At 45.0% G+C, this 12,676-nt stretch overlaps 1 protein-coding gene across 1 annotated transcript in view; it reads left to right on the top strand.

The window, feature by feature from the left end:
* The window catches only part of LOC107118545 (metabotropic glutamate receptor 4), a gene marked incomplete at its 3' end in the record, with an annotated part of 113,080 nt that overhangs the window by 44,833 nt on the left and 55,571 nt on the right, over positions 1–12,676 (top strand). The gene's annotated exons all lie outside the window — the stretch shown is intronic.

Here is a 12,676-nt window from a genome sequence, read left to right as displayed (position 1 = left end):
AGTTGTCTTGGAGGCCACATCTGCAGTTATGTGATCCCCAAACTCTAACCACTCCTCTATGCTTTACGTGACTCCTGGCATGTAAGCACAGCCAGGCGCCATCAGGTCTAGCTTTCCCCACTAGAAGTGTGAAGACTATGTGGTTATATGGCAGGCTATTGAGCCTCTCTGAACAAATGGTCAGCCATCTGGCTTGGAACAGGAAACAAGGTATCAGAAAGACATTTCAGAGAAAGGCAGGGGTTTATAGGAATCAATTTCTATACAATATTATTGTGTGTATTTTGTATTTTGGTATCTTTGCAAGGTCACACTTTCTTCCCTTCCCCCTGTTTAATTATTAGTAGCTATAGAACATAGGCCCCATTCATATGGAGGATTTGCTGCGCTAAAAGCACGAATGTCAGGTGGATTTTCAGGGCTTGATCACACTGCAACATCTGGGAAGCGTAGCACACCTGTGGCAAACCCATGGCGTCCCGCCGAAGATGCACAGTAAAAAAGTATCGTGGAAAATGCACTAGTATCTGAAAAACGCGGGGCAGGGGCAGGCGTCTGATCGCAGGAGCGCTGGTATCCCATGGCATCCTGTCGCAAACTGGATGTTTTTCGTAAGCGCATGTGCACAAACACATTACTGAAAGCAGTGCTGCTCCATGGGGCATGTAAGCACAGCCAGGCGCCATCAGGTCTAGCTTTCCCCGCTAGAAGTGTGAAGACTATGTGGTGTGATCACGAGCTAACAGCCTAAGTGCGGAGACTCGGGGGACCATGTGATCAGGCTATTGCGCTTTATTTTGCTCCGGTGTGAACAGCCACACCTCCCCCCCCACGTTATCTGGCCCATGTGACCGGGGCCATAATTGTGTTAATGTGCCATGTTGCTTTTTACATTTTATGGTACAGGTCAGCTCACTCACCCTGAGGGCTGATGAGGCCTACGAATAGGGAGGAGGGGTTTGCTCTGCCTTGTTTCTCCTGCTCCATGTGGTGATCTGCTGCCTTTTGACATAGGAGCTGGTCAGCCACTTCCTCCCTGGCCTGCTTCAGAGGATCTCCTTAAATCCCCTTCAGGAGGATCAATCACAGTACTCCCATGGCCCCTGGGCCTCCTTGGGAAAGTGGGAGGGTGTCATCAGAGTTGGGTAGAATATTTCCTCCCTGCCCCCCACCATTGGCTGTCTCTCCTGTCTGGCTTTTCCTCCAAGCCTCATTCCCCCTGTTGTCCTCTGCTATGACCCTTCCAGGGCTCCCAGGCCAAGATGTGTCCTTGCTAGCAGGGGCATGCTCACCCTTACCAGCCCACTGGGGATGTGGGCAATGTCTTCCCAAGGTGGGCTGGTACCTTGGCTGAGGCAGCAGCCGGGGTAGTGGCCCAATCGCCTCATCATGAGATAGGCCAGATCCCAGTCGGCCTGGCAGTTGCACAGGTGATTATGGGGGTTGCTCTGGTGGACACACTGCCAGAGGCTTTTTCTGTGCCTACTCCCATATTTTCACATAATTCTGAAGTAAGGAATAGGTACTATTCTTCTTTAATGTAGAATGTGAGGAAAACAAGTTTCTTATTCAGGATTTTGAATACTTAATGTTTGGGGCTTTAGCCAGGAGCTCCAGGTTCACAGAAATCCCAAGGTAAAAAATATGCCAGATCCATGTTTGCTTACAATGAGATTTTAATAAACAATGATCAAATTTACAGTTGTTGTTGTTCAGTCGCACAGTAGAGTCCGACTCTTCGCGACCCCATGAACCAGCTCCCACCAGGCCTTCCGGTCTTCCGCCGTCCTCTGAAGTGTGCTCAATTTCATGTTCGTTGCATCTATGACACTGTCTAACCATCTCATCCTTTGCCGTCCCCGTCTTCTTTGACCTTCAATCTTTCCCAGCATCAGGGTCTTCTCCAGTGAGTGCTCCCTTCTCATTTGGTGGCCAAAGTATTTGAGCTTCAGTTTCATTATCTGGCCTTCCAGGGAACAGTCAGGGTTGATTTCTTTGAGGATTGACTGATTTGTTCTTCTTGCAGTCCAAGGGACTCTCAAGAGTCTTCTCCAGCACCATAGTTCAAAAGAATCTATTCTTCGGCGCTCGGCCTTCCTTATAGTCCAGCTCTCGCAGCCATACATGACTACTGGGAATACCATTGCTTTGACCATGCGGACTTTTGTTGGCAGGGTGATGTCTCTACTTTTTATCATGCTGTTTAGGTTCGCCATCGCTTTCCTCCCAAGGAGCAGGCGTCTTTTAATTTCATGGCTGCAGTCACAGTCTGCGGTGATCTGGGATCCCAGGAACGTGAAGTCTGTCACTACTTCCACGACTTCCCCTTCTATTTGCCAAGGAGTGATGGGGCCGGATGCCATGATCTTAGTTTTTTTGATGTTGAGCTTCAAGCCCACTTTTGCGCTCTCCTCTTTTACTCTGAGCAAGAGGCTCTTTAGATCCTTTTCACTTTCAGCCATTAGAGTGGTATCATCTGCATATCTGAGGTTGTTGATCTTTTCCCCAGCAATCTTAATTCCCGCTTGTGATTCATCCAGGCCAGCATTTCGCATGATGTACTCTGCATATATATTAAATAAGCAAGGTGACAGTATACATCCTTGTCGTACTCCTTTTCCTATGCTGAACCAATCAGTTGTTCCGTATCCGGTTCTAACTGTCGCTTCTTGGCCCTTATACAGGTTTCTCAAGAGACATGTGAGGTGGTCTGGTACTCCCATCTCTTTAAGGACCTGCCATAGTTTGTTGTGATCCACACAGTCAAAGGCTTTAGCATAGTCAATGAAGCAGAAGTAGATATTTTTCTGGTACTCTCTTGCTTTCTCCATAATCCAGCGAATGTTGGCAATATGATCTCTCGTTCCTCTACCTCTTCGAAACCCAGCTTGTACTTCTGGTAGTTCTCTATCCACGTACTGTTGAAGCCTAGCTTGTAGGATCTTGAGCATGACCTTGCTAGCGTGTGATATGAGTGCAATTGTGCGATAGTTTGAACATTCCTTGGCATTGCCCTTCTTTGGGATTGGAATGTATACTGATCTTTTCCAATCCTGTGGCCACTGTTGCGTTTTCCAAATTTGCTGGCAAATGGAGTGCAGAACTTTAACAGCATCATCTTCTAAGACTTTGAATAGCTCAGCTGGAATACCATCACCTCCACTAGCTTTGTTGTTAGTAATGCTTTCTAAGGCCCATTTAACTTCACATTCCAGGATGTCTGGCTCAAGGTCAGTGATTATACCGTCGTGTTTGTCAAGGACATTGAGGTCTTTCTTGTATAGTTCTTCTGTGTATTCTTGCCATCTTTTCCTAATCTCTTCTGCTTCTGTTAGGTCCCTACCGTTTTTGTCCTTTATCATGGCCAGCTTTGCATGGAACGCTCCCTTGATTTCTCCAATTTTCTTGAAGAGATCTCTAGTCCTTCCCATTCTATTGTTTTCTTCTATTACTTTGCACTGTTCATTCAGGAAGGCCTCCTTATCTCTCCTTGCTGTTCTCTGGAAATCTGCGTTCAGTTGGGTAAATCTTTCCTTTTCGCCTTTGCCTTTCGCTTTCCTTCTTTCCTCTGCTATTTGTAAAGCCTCATCAGAAAGCCATTTTGCTTTCTTGCATTTCTTTTTCTTTGGTATGGTGGTGATTGCTGCCTCCTGTACGATGTCACGAACCTCTGTCCATAGTTCTTCAGGCACTCTATCTATCAAATCCAGACCCTTGAATCTATTCTTCACCTCTACTGTATATTCATCAGGGATGTGATCTAGGTCAAACCTGAATGGCCTCATGGTTTTCCCGATTTTCTTCAGTTTAAGTCTGAATTTTGCAATGAGTAGCTCATGATCTGAACCACAGTCAGCTCCAGGTCTTGTTTTTACTGACTGGATAGAGCTTCTCCATCTTTGACTGCAAATTATATAGTCAATCTGATTTCGGTGTTGCCCATCTGGTGATGTCCATGTGTAGAGTCGCCTCTTAGGTTGTTGGAAAAGGGTGTTCGCTATGACCAGTGTGTTCTCTTGACAAAACTCTGTTAACCTTTGCCCTGCTTCATTTTGCTTTCCAAGGCCAAACTTGTCTGTTATTCCAGTTACCTTTTGACTTCCTACTTTAGCATTCCAGTCCCCTATGATGATGAGGACATCATTTTTTGGTGTTAGTTCTAGGAGGTGTTGTAGGTCTTCATAGAACCGGTCCACTTCAGCCTCTTCTGCATCAGTGGTTGGGGCATAGACTTGGATTACTGTGATGTTGAATGGTTTGCCTTGGAATCGGACAGAAATCATTCTGTCATTTTTGAGATTGTATCCCAGTACTGCCTTTTGCACTCTCTTGTTGACTATAAAGGCCACACCATTTTTTCTACGAGATTCCTGGCCACAGTAGTAGATATAATGGTCTTCTGAGTTAAATTCGCCCATTCCTGTCCACTTTAGTTCACTGATTCCTAGGATATCGATGTTCAGTCTTGCCATCTCATTTTTGACCACGTCAAGCTTACCTTGATTCATAGATCTTACATTCCAGGTTCCTATGCAGTATTGTTCTTTGCAGCATCGGACTTTCCTTTCACCATCAGACACATCCACAACTGAGCGTCCTTTCAGCTTTGGCCCAGGCGCTTCACTCTTTCTGGGGTTACTTGTACTTGCCCTGTGCTCTTCCTCAGTAGCATATTGGACACCTTCCGACCTGAGGGGCTCATCTTCCGGTGTCATATCTTTTAGCCTTTTGATACTGTCCATGGGGTTTTCTTGGCAAACATACTGGAGTGGGTTGCCATTACCTTCTCCAGGGGATCACTCTTGGTCTGAGTTCTCTGCTGTGGCCTGTCCATCCTGGGTGGCCCTTCACGGCATAGCAGCCTAAGCTCTCATCTGCTGGGTCTCGAACACACACATGCATGCACAGTGAAACTTAGTCAGACCTTGAGACAATATACATAGCTAAAACTAAACAACTTAAGTGCTGCCTACAACCCAAGAAATCATTAATCAAGCTATCCCAAGCATTGAGATAAGGCAGGCCATCTCGCATCTGGCGTCTAGTGGTGAGAGGAAACAAATCAGACTTTGAAGATAAGAGTTCAAACAAGCATGAGAGAGAGAGAAATATTCTCTTAGGAGCAGCCTGATGGCTGTCCCCTCTCGGAACTCAAGGCAACTAAAAGGTCATTAGTACCAGCCTATAACAAAGATGGATTTACAAAGGCTATACACTTAAGAATAAAAATATTAAAAAATAAACCTGGTCTGCATTTTTGTACTTATAAAATTAAGATTTACATTATCCTAGACTGCAAAAACCAAACACTTGCAAATTAGGAAAGTTGTTTATACATCCTCAGCTGCAACTGTAATCACTTTAGCTTATAAAGGGAGCCATTACTTAAAACATTGTTAGAGTGTTAAAGCAGACTAGACATTTAAAGCTCTTTGGCATTTATTCAAGAGTTCTGCCCTTACACTAAAATGCAGGGATTCTATATGTTTTCCCCAAACCCTGTTTTGTCCTTTTGGCTTTGCAGCCCAGGTTTCTTGAAAGTATGTCTCACTGAATTCTGTGGGGCTTATTCCAAATTAAGTATTTTGTGACTGCAATTCTGACTACACTTCAGGGGTTACTTCTAATGCCTGTTACTGAGGGTGACCCAAAGTTCTGAAGAACATCAGGTAACAAATTATGAACCTTACATGTTCAGGTGCTACAAGAATCCTTGCTGGATTTGTTACAATGACCTAATATAGCAATACGGCTCTGCTGGGTCATATTGTATTCCGGACACAGTTCAAGGTGCAGGATTTGACAGTGCTGCAAAGTGAGGAAAAGTCCTTCTCTTTAAGCTATTATATTGCTTCGTAGCAGAAGGTGTCTCTTTAATTACCTTTGATGGTCAGGGGTTGCTGCATGCTGCAGAAATATGCATTATATTGAACATACTTGAATAGGAACTGAGTTCTGGAAAGAATCGAAGCCTGAGTTTTTGAAACTGGGGTGAGGGGAGGAAGAGTAGCAGCCTTAGGTACCTGCAAGTGTCTGCTGCTCTATAGGATCTGGTACTGTTCCAAGACTCTCAGTGCTTCTCAGGGTGTCTGCATGCTCTCCCTTGCTCAGCAAATCCCTTCCAGTCCTCAAACAAAGAAATTCCGAAGGCAAATTACAATGCAGTATTGCTGAACTTGAGTTAATTCACAAGTTCAAAAATGCACCCCCCCCCCCCCCGCTGAACAGGGGACATAGGATTCGTACCTCACTACAGATGCTAATTTTCTTCCCCCACCAAACATTTCCCCTCTGCTCTAATCAAGGTGATTGCAATGTACATTGTACCTTCGACATCCTTTACCAGCATTCTTTGCAATACCCCTGCCACCTTCTGTCTAGAATAAAGGGATCCAGATCTCCACTTCTGTTCTACTGTGTCTGATGAAGGGAGTTTTGACTCTTGAAAGTTTACACCCCAAAACTATTGTTGGTCTGTAAGGTGCTACTGGACTCAAATCTAATCATTCTGTTTATATAATTTATAAGGAAGAAGATATTACAGAAGCACCATAACTCTCCAATATTCTTCCTACAAGGAAATGGAGCCAGATGTGTCTAACTGGGGAATGGAAAATAAAACAACATTTACAGCTGTAAATAGTCTGAGGCTTTTGTAGCTTAGAAATGTCTCCCTCCCATATATATTGTTTAAATCACTATGGCCAGCCAACTGTCACTTCCATCATAGGGCCAGAACAAGCAATAATTAATGATAGATTTGATTTAGGTTTAGTAAAACAAGCTATTTTGCTGGGGGGGGGGATCGTACAATGCTCCCAGCCCCATTCTGAATTAGGGTTGCCAGATCCATTGGACCCACAGGCGGGGAGGAGGGGTAAAGGGAGTGTTCTAGGAGCAGAAATTTATATACCCGGAAATAAGCACGATGTCCCTAGATCACCAAGAAGTGACGTAGGCACGTCAGTGATGTCAGGGGCAATGCTCCCTCTAGGCTGTGGAGTCTTGTGAGCAAAAACTCTGCTTTGTGAGCTACTGGCATTAAAGTTGTGAGTGATTTGGATACTGCAGAAATTATTTTGCTCTGGAGCCATCTTTCCTGAGCTAAGACAAAAATGTGTGAGCCAGAGGCTAAAAAATTGTGAGCTAGCTCACACTAACTCAGCTTAGAGGGAACGCTGGTCAGGGGCGATGCTGTGGTTTTGGGGCCAAATTCTATGGTAAAATTGGCTTCAAACCATAGAGTTTTGCCCAAAAACCACAGCATTGCCCCCCCCCCCATGTGTCCTATGTGTCTACATCACTTCTGGGTGATGTAGGCATGTCGCATTTACTTCCTGCTTCTTCCCTCCCTGCTTCTGGTAAGTCATGTTTATTTCTGGCTGGGGGGGGGTCTGTCATCCCTTTCCTCCTGCTTTCTGATAGCCCTGAACCAGGGGGGAGGGGCTGCAAACCAGGGGATCCCCCGCCCCCAACTGTGGACTGGCAACTCTATTCTGAATTTTGGAATCCCAGGGGCAATTCTAACAGTGTCACCAGGAAATGAGCCTCCAACCACCCAATGAATCCCTCACCTCCCTTAAGCACTCTTCCCAAATTTATTGCACTAGGTTTGACTGTCGCTGCAGCAGCATGGAGCGATGGACATCCTTAGCCTCTTTCCCTCTCCCTCAACGCCTTAAGCATTGCCAGGACCAGCTTCCCTGATGCCAAGGTACCTGGAAATGTAGTTCCCTATGTGCCTGACATCTTAACATTCAAATGTCCTGGAGGAAAGAGAGGGCTGCAGTCAGATAAATAGCTGGCTGAGGGAAGATGGGGAGGGAAAGACAGAGGAACAGGAGGGGGGAGGAGTCATTCTACCTCTCACAATGTAAACCAGATGGAAATTCTCATTGGATTGTTGGCCCACATTATGAGGCACCAAAATTTGTAGTCTGAGCTTATTAGAAATTTCAACAGCATAATTAACAGTCAATGCATACACAGGGGCATTCTTCTCCACTTTGAATACCCTGTTTCTCTAGAGCTTCAGCAAACCCTCAAGCTGATGCAGAAATGATGCCAGACTTCTCAGAAACGTGGGCAAGCATGAGTCCTTGACTTCTCAGAAACGTGGGCAAGCATGAGTGAAGAGGGGTGATTTTGCTACTATGTTTGATTTTTAATATCCTCTAGATAGTTGACATTTTAAACAACCATTTTAAATTTTAACACTTTGAGGCAGTAAAATCCTAAACAGAGGTATGACCATCTAAGTACACTGAAGTCTTAGAAGAATGTAACTTTGGTTAGGATGACACTGCTAGAGACAGGGAAGGTTTGAATGGCTAATGAAGCATTTCCATGTCTGTGTTTTCTTTCACTGCCTCAAAGTGAGAGTCTTCTTTCCCTCTGACATGAATTACCACACCTCACTGGGTAACATCGGGGCTATGCACGCCACAGACATGTTCTGCACAGTTAGTGTAACCTGTGATATTGCTGCAAGGAGCTTGCTGGGTTTACAGAGCACTTGCTAGACACATATGTCCTCTGTCACTGTCAAATGTAGAAACCTCTTGGCAGGAGAGGAGGTTGGAGGGGGGACAAGGAAGTCCACGTTTGATGCTGTAGCAGATGCTGAACAGCAAATTCACTTTAATCAATGCAGGGCAAAAGTACACAGAACAGAGCCGGCTCAGTTTAACCTGGCATACAGAGACATCCACTGAGCTACACTTGAGAACCATTTTTGAATACAAAATTCACATGTATAGTGTGTTCTTCAATACTGGTCAGGTGTATAATTTGCAGGTTTTGCCTACAGAAATAACACTCAGGAGCCCAGCCCTCAGGAGCCCAGCCCTTTCCCAGTGGTTGCTTGTATATTTTGCAGACTGAAGCTGCAGTTTAACACATGTGGCCACCATTCATAACTTGCATATGCATTTTGTGCTACAATCTGGAACTAACCAGATATGAAGTTGGGAGATTTGTCATAAATCTTCCTATAATTTATAGGAAGGGTTACCCATTTGGATTTGGGTCAGAAGTGTGATTGGATTTTAATGTTTATTATTGTTTAAATTACTAACTTGTTTAATTTTAATCGTATTTATTGTACTGCTTTTATTGTGTTACCCGCCCTGAGCCCACTTGCAGGATGGGCGGGCTATAAATACAAATAATAAATAACTAAATAAATATGTGAGGGTGGAAGGTGAGTTTATCTCTTCCATACCTGCATAGTTTTGCCATTTGAACCTCCTCTCTACCCACTATTATTAGCCTTGGAAGGGGGGAAAACAGTGTATGGTATGTATGTGAGAGAGATGGGGAAGGGTTCAATTGGTGAAATTGTATGGGGGAGGAAGTTAAACCTCCCCCCCCCTTCTGCATATCGCCAGCCTGAATCTGAGCATGTGCAACTCCTCCATCTATTTTTTAAATGCTGGGAAAGTCTGAACATGCGTCTCCAAATCTCATCTAATTAGATCCTCAGTTCCTAACAGCTGATCATTATAAATCCTTTAAAACAAGAGTCCCTTGCCTCACTTCTGCTAGGTCAGTGCATTCTTTAATTTCAGAATGTTCCCTGTTTCTGAAGCCTCTGCTCCCCTATGAGTCTTCTTTCGTGCACAAACACCCGCCCTCTCTATGAACTTCTGTGGAAATGGGCAGTGATTGGGAGTCTGTGGAAGCTCTGGCTATTACTTCCTGGCAAAGTACTACTACACCACACCATAGCACAAGGGGTCCCTCTTTTAGTTCTAACAGTGCACAATGTTAAGTGTCTCTTTTGCTGAATGATTAACATGTTTCAAGTCCCATTAAGAATGGTTATGACAGGGAGAGGCAGGCAGCTGTCGTGAGTAATTACCATATACTTGAATGATCCTGTAATCCAGGGCTGGCTGGGCTGAGGACGGGAAGGATAGGGATGGGAGGAGGAAAACTGCAGGAGTGTCTGGCACTGGCAAGGACTTGATAGAGCACATCCTGGAACTGATGGATGTTGTACAGACTATCCTTTGACACAGCTGATAGTGCCTGAGAGACTGAGCAACTGGTGGTGAGATGGATGATGCCAGGGGATGAATAATATTTGCATATGCTACAGCTTGGGCCATGACTGGGGCATACAAATTGGGGACATTTAAGGAAAATATGCTGTATGGCCAACCTCAGCTCTATTACAAGTGTGTGTGCTTATGTGGGAAACACTATAGACAAAGACTGGCGTGGTAGAATTTGGGATGTAGTTGGAGACATGCTGTGGATCAGCAGAAAGGCCTGTGCTTGCTTGCTTGCTTTATTTATTTATCTATCAAATTTATACCCTGCCCTCCCAGCTAAGGCTGGCTCAGGGTCCCAGGTTCAATCCCTGGCATCACCAGCTAAAAGGACCAAGTAGTAGCTGATGTGAGAGACCTCTGACTTAGACCCTGGAGACCCACTGCCAGCCTGAGAGTAGATAATGCTGATCTTGATGGAATGGTGGTCTGATGCAGTAAAGGCAGCGTTGTGTGTGTGCTCCAATATCCTCAGTTCACATGGTGAAAGTACTTTAATTATCTGTTGCTCCACTAGAAAACTTACTGGTAAGATGAAAATAAGCTTTTTGCTATTCATCTTACTTAATTTTATGGGTGATCTGGAAAACTGTGCTTTCATTCTGTACAACAAAAAGCATACTAAAAGGCTATTATATATGCCTCACTATGCCTTCTCTGTGAATCAGAGCAGTATGTCTTTAGAAGCTATTGGGTCACAAGGTATTAATCTGTTTTAAAAAGAGACAACATAATGCCTGATAGTGTGCAAATGAGAATAAGCTTAGCAGGCCCAAGCAGAACACACACACACACAATAGTTTTGCTGTTTAAGGATCAAGGCAGCATGAACAAACAGTGCTTAAGTTAAATGTGGAGCAGGGCATTTGTGCTCCCAGTGAGGTAATATGGAATAAAATAAGTTAAGACAACGTTAAAAATTATTTCATTTATTTATTTCATTGGATTTCTTGACCGCCCTTCCCTGCTTACGTGGGGTTCAGGGCGGTTTACAACAACATAGTTCAGTACAATTATAAAATCAATTAAAACTACAAGAATTCAATATTAAAACATTCAGCATAAATATTTAAACATTTTAAGAGCAAGATGGCCTATCTAGCATTCAGATTTTTCTGAGCGGGGGAGGGGAGGGTGATGGGCAGATGTAAGGGAACCATCACCGGCCTCAACCAAAGGCCTGGCAGAGCATCTCTGCCTTACATGCCCTGTGGAACTTTAATAGATCAGACAGGGCATGGATGTCATTTGGCAGAAAATTCCACCAAGCTGGGGCCAAGGTTTAGAAAGCCCTGGCCCTGGTCGAGGCCAGCCGGATATCTTTGGGGCTGGGAACCACCAGGAGATTCTTATCTGCTGATCTCAATGCCCTTCAGGGGACATATTGGGAGAGGCCGTCCCGAAGGTACATAGGTCCATCCGTGACTGTTAAGGGTTTTAAATTTGAGCACCAAAACCTTGAATTTGATCTGGTGCTCCACTGGCAGCCAGTGCAGCTTGTGCAGCACTGGGTGGATATGTGCCCTCTGTGGAGTCCCCGTAAGGTCCTGCGCAACTGCATTTTGTACCAGTTGGAGCTTCTGGGTTAGTCTCAAGGGCAGCCCTACATAAAGCGAGTTACAATAGTCCAACCTAGAGGTGACCGTTGCATGGATTACTGTGGCAAGGTCAGAGCGAGACAGATAGGGGGCCAGCTGCTGAACTTGGCGCAGTTAGAAAAATGTCTGCCGGACAACATTGGCAATCTGGGCCTCCATAGACAGAGTGGGGGGGGTCCAACATCTCCCCCAGGCTCCTGACGGTAGGTGCCGGAGTCAGAGGCACCCCATCAAGGTCTGGGAGTTAGCTCCCCAATCCTGAATTGCCCCCCCCCCCGCCACAGAACCTCCGTCTTAACTGGATTCAGCTTCAACTGGCTTTGCTTCAACCATCCCACCATGGCCTCCAACCCCTCAGCTAGATTTTTCGGGTCAGAGTCTGGATGGCCACTCATCAACAGATATAGCTGGGTGTCATCAGCATATTTGGTGACACCTGAGCCTGAAACTCCAAGCCAGTTGGGCGAGGGGGCACATATAGATATTAAACAACATTAGAGAGAGAATCGCCCCCGAGGTACTCCACATATTAGTGGGTGTCTGGTTGATGTCTCTCCTCCTATCACCACCCTCTGTCCCCAACCATGGAGAAACAAGATTAGCCACTTCAAGAAGACTGTCCCATCCCTGTTGGACTCCTTGGGGGGGGCAGATAGTGAAAGTCGTAGTAGATAACTCACTGAAAATGTCGAGACAGTATTTGACTGCAATAAAAAAAAGGCCAATGCTATGCTGGGGATTATTTGGAAGGGTATTGAAAACAGATCAGCCAATATCATAATACCCTATATAAATCAATGGTGCGACCTTATTTCGAATACTGTGTGCAGTTCTGGTCACCACATCCTTAAAAAGGATATTATAGCTTTGGAAAAAGTGCAGAAAAGGGCAACTCGAATGACAAAAGGGTTGGAACACTTTCCCTATGAGGAAAGGTTAAAGCGCTTAGGGCTCTTTAGCTTGGAGAAACGACGACTGAGGAGTGACATGATTGAGGTTTATAAGTTTATGCATGGGATAGAG

This window comes from Gekko japonicus, unplaced genomic scaffold (assembly GCF_001447785.1).
Source record: "Gekko japonicus isolate JY-2015 unplaced genomic scaffold, Gekko_japonicus_V1.1 scaffold2616, whole genome shotgun sequence".
Taxonomy (NCBI): domain Eukaryota; kingdom Metazoa; phylum Chordata; class Lepidosauria; order Squamata; family Gekkonidae; genus Gekko; species Gekko japonicus.
The sequence above is the reverse complement of the archived record's forward strand: the minus strand, read 5'-3'. Positions and strand labels throughout refer to the sequence as shown.